Source organism: Orcinus orca, chromosome 3, assembly GCF_937001465.1.
Source record: "Orcinus orca chromosome 3, mOrcOrc1.1, whole genome shotgun sequence".
Classification (NCBI taxonomy): Eukaryota; Metazoa; Chordata; class Mammalia; order Artiodactyla; family Delphinidae; genus Orcinus; species Orcinus orca.
Genome location: NC_064561.1, coordinates 98,572,066 through 98,576,301, shown reverse-complemented (window position 1 = coordinate 98,576,301; position 4,236 = coordinate 98,572,066). Strand labels below are relative to the sequence as shown.

At 40.1% G+C, this 4,236-nt stretch overlaps 1 pseudogene; it reads right to left on the bottom strand.

Annotated features, from left to right (window-relative positions):
• Nucleotides 1-374: 374 nt before the first annotated feature.
• On the bottom strand, nucleotides 375-2,089 carry LOC101270272 (elongation factor 1-alpha 1-like; annotated as a pseudogene).
• Nucleotides 2,090-4,236: the final 2,147 nt, after the last annotated feature.

Below are 4,236 nucleotides of genomic sequence, written 5' to 3'. Positions count from 1 at the left end.
TTCTTCAAATAGAAGAAAACTTTTGTCCTATTCCATGTTAATAATTCTACAAATAGAAAATAAACAGATTTTAAAAAGGCATTAACTTTCTGACAATAATTTAGGCTATGTTCTTTAGTGGCTGTATCTAGCTTTAGCTCTAAAGGATTTTTTTTTTTTTTTTTTTTTTTTTTTTTGCGGTACGCAGGCGTCTCACTGTTGTGGCCTCTCCCGTTGCGGAGCACAGGCTCCGGACGCGCAGGCTCAGCGGCCATGGCTCACGGACCCAGCCGCTCCGCGGCACGTGGGATCCTCCCGGACCGGGGCACGAACCCATGTCCCCTGCATTGGCAGGCAGACTCTCAACCGCTGTGCCACCAGGGAAGCCCCTCTCATTAAACTTTTTTAATGGGTCTCAAATTCTGTGACAGATTTTTGGTCAAGTTGTTTCCATTAAAAAGTACTGATTTTAAAAACTAATAACTTAAAACTGCCACACACAAAACAAATGGTCCACAACACATTCTCCTTTCCTTCTGAAGCTTTTACGATGCATTGTTATCATTAACCAGTCTTTTGCTATTAAACTTAAATGGCCAATTGAGACAAACAGTTCTGAGACCATTCTTCCACCACTGATTAAGACTGGGGTGGCAGGTATTGGGGCTAATATTCATTTAGCCTTCTGAGCTTTCTGGGCGGACTTGGACCTTGCCAGCTCCAGCTGCCTTCTGGTCCACTGCTTTGATGACACCCACAGCAACCGTCTGTCTCATGTCACGAACAGCAAAGCGGCCTAGAGGAGGATAGTCAGAGAAGCTCTCAACACACATGGGTTTACCAGGAACCATATCAACGATGGCAGCATCAGCAGATTTTAAGAATTTGGGGCTATCTTCCAGCATTTTCCCAGAACGATGATCAATCTTCTCTTTCAGCTCAGCAAACTTGCAGGCAAAGTGAGCTGTGTGACAATCCAGCACAGGTGCATAGCCGGCACTGATTTGGCCTGGATGGCTCAAGATAATCACCTGAGCTGTGAAGCCAGCTGCTTCCATTGGTGGGTCATTTTTGCTGTCACCAGCCACATTGCCACGACAAACATCTTTGACAGACATGTTCTTGACATTGAAGCCCACATTGTCCCCAGGAAGGGCTTCACTCAAAGCTTCATGGTGCATTTCAACAGACTTCACTTCAGTTGTCACATTGACTGGAGCAAAGGTGACCACCATGCCAGGTTTGAGAACACCAGCCTCCACTCGACCCACAGGGACAGTGCCAATACCACCAATTTTGTAGACGTCCTGGAGGGGCAAACACAAGGGCTTGTCAGTTGGGCGAGTTGGTGGCAGGATGCAATACAGAGCTTCAAGCAGTGTGGTTCCACTGGCATTGCCATCTTTACAGGTGACTCTCCATCCCTTGAACCACGGCATGTTAGCACTTGGCTCTAGCATGTTGTCACCATTCCAGCCAGAAATTGGCACAAATGCTACTGTGTCGGGGTTGTAGCCAATTTTCTTAATGTAGATGCTGAGTTCCTTTACAATTTCCTCATATCTCTTCTGGCTGTAGGGTCGCTCGGTGGAATCCATTTTGTTAACTCCAACAATTAGCTGTTTCACACCCAGAGTGTAGGCCAGAAGGCCATGCTCACGGGTCTGCCCATTCTTGGAAATACCTGATTCAAATTCACCAACACCAGCAGCAACAATCAGGACAGCACAGTCAGCCTGGGATGTGCCTGTAATCATGTTTTTGATGAATTCTCTGTGTCCTGGGGCATCAATGATGGTCACATAGTACTTGCTGGTCTCGAATTTCCATAGGGAGATATCAATGGTGATACCACGCTCACATTCAGCTTTCAGTTTGTCCAAGACCCAGGCATACTTGAAGGAGCCCTTCCCCATCTCGGCAGCCTTCTTCTCGAACTTTTCAATGGTTCTCTTGTCAATCCCACCACATTTGTAGATCAGATGGCCAGTAGTGGTGGACTTCCCTGAATCTACGTGTCCGATGACAACGATGTTGATGTGGGTCTTCTCCCTTCCCATTTTTGCTTAGGTTTAGCAGTGGTTTTCACGACACCTGTGTCCTGGCAGCAAACCCGTTGCGAAAAAGCAAAAAGTTTTTTTCAGTGTTTAAATGGACACATTTTAAATGAAGTAAACTTTCTGATTATTCAGATTATAAATATAATAATAATATATTGTATATACAAAGCGTTTGTCGTTAGTATGAACTTGTAAAGTCACTGTAGCTAGGTTTAAGCAAAGGGGGATGGTTTACAATGATTGTAAGTAACTCATAAATCCCTTAAAAGGCAAGAAAATCAGGCTTAGAAAGCTATGCAGCCAGGAGTAAAACCAAGATTACCCTAGGATAACCCATATCATACCCTCCAATGCAGGGCAGTGTTTGCTACATTTAGAATCTGCCACCAATTTCTTTCTTCAGAATACATAGATATGCATGCATGTGTGTGTGCACACATGCATAGATATTTTTATATATCTATATATAATTATACATGTAGAGAGATTACCAAATTCGTGTAGGTCTCCTTGCATAGTGTGAATTTGGGTTGTTCTCAATACAGCCCTCGATCTTTTCATAAAGTACTGGGTTAAGAAAACACTCTAGATATTGTTTTATATATATATACAATCAGAGTGGATAAAAATGGGGAAGAAGCAAGTTTATTTGTGATTTGTTTACCTATTACAAGAATCACTTTTGGTATCTTTTGTCCCACCCTGCCCTGATGTATCTGGATTGCAGTTGGAAGGAGAGGGTCAGGCAGGTTTAGGTAAATAGAGCTAGTGTAGGTGTATGGGGCCTATTGAGTTCTCTTCTTTCCCTTTATTCTAATTTAGACAAAAATCATTTTGCCATATGTAGAGGAATGTTGTCAAGGATTAAAAAGGAGAAAAACCTGAATTAAGGATATAATGTACTGGCAATCACAAAAATTGAACCTAAAAATAGTAAGGGATCCAACTAATGTCTTTAACGTTCATGAACCATGCCCCTGAGATTACACCCTGATTTCTGGTGTTAAAAATGCATTAACTAAATTCTAATTCAACAAAATGTTTTCCTCCAATTTAAATTTCATTCTGTACAGAAAAGCATTCTTGTCTTACACCCAAAAAGTGTTTATTTGCAGACATTCTCTTTTGCAGTTATGCAAGTGTTAGTAATTTAAGTGATGGTGTGCCTTTCTCCATTCTTATTCCTTTCTACTATTTCTTTGTCTCCAGTAATTTTTCTCCTTGTGATGTAACTCTCTCTTAAAAGAAGGACATAAGAGACTTTACTGTGATAGCAAATTGTTTTTCCATTCTTTTTGTTGTTTTATTGTTTGTTTTGCTTTTATTGTCAAAACCTGTTTGTATTTACTATGTGTTTTAAGATGATCGTAGCATTTTTCAGGTGAAGGTGATTAAACTGTATTGTAAACATCAAAAGAAAAAATCTACAGTTTAACAAATCCAACAGTGAATGATATAAAATATCTTTAGCTTTTCTGGTGACAATATTTATATACTGACAATATTCAATTTGGACAGCCTTCTGGTACATCAAAGAGTAAGTGTGGTCTCCATTATTTCAATTACTGCACAACATATTTGTTTAAAAATGTTTTTCAAAGAGTATAGTTTTAGAAAATGAAGATGATTATTTGGATAATGAAAAACATCTTAACAAAAGAAATTATAATGAAAGATGCACATCTGTAATTAACTTTTTGGCCTCAGTGTGATTTTCACTCTGTTAGGAAAAGCATAGAGACTATTTAGACTACAGATATAGATGAGGGAACAAACAACCTCTCTCCCAACTAAAATGCATTTTATTCATATGGATATTGATATACTTGAGGTAAAAAGATCTGGTAAAGTCTTCTTGGTCTATCTTGGCCAACAACACTATCTAGTAAATAACAAGATAAAACTGATCCTAGGATGTGTCTGACTCATGCTTCCACTGAAACATGATGGTTGTTACCCAATTGTGCTATTTTATTATAGTACCTCCCCTCCTCAAAAAAATGCAAAATACAGCAATCACAATATGCCCTTTTGTGATTCAGGCAGGGGGAAACTTGTTTCTTTATTAATGCTTGATTTGAATATTTTGTCTGAGAGCCTCCTGAGGGCTCTCTGAGTTACAAAGTAGTCTGGCAGACCTCTGAGGTATGAGGGTGTTCTCCCTGGGGTGCTATTTTTCCATCCTCCAAACTCTAAT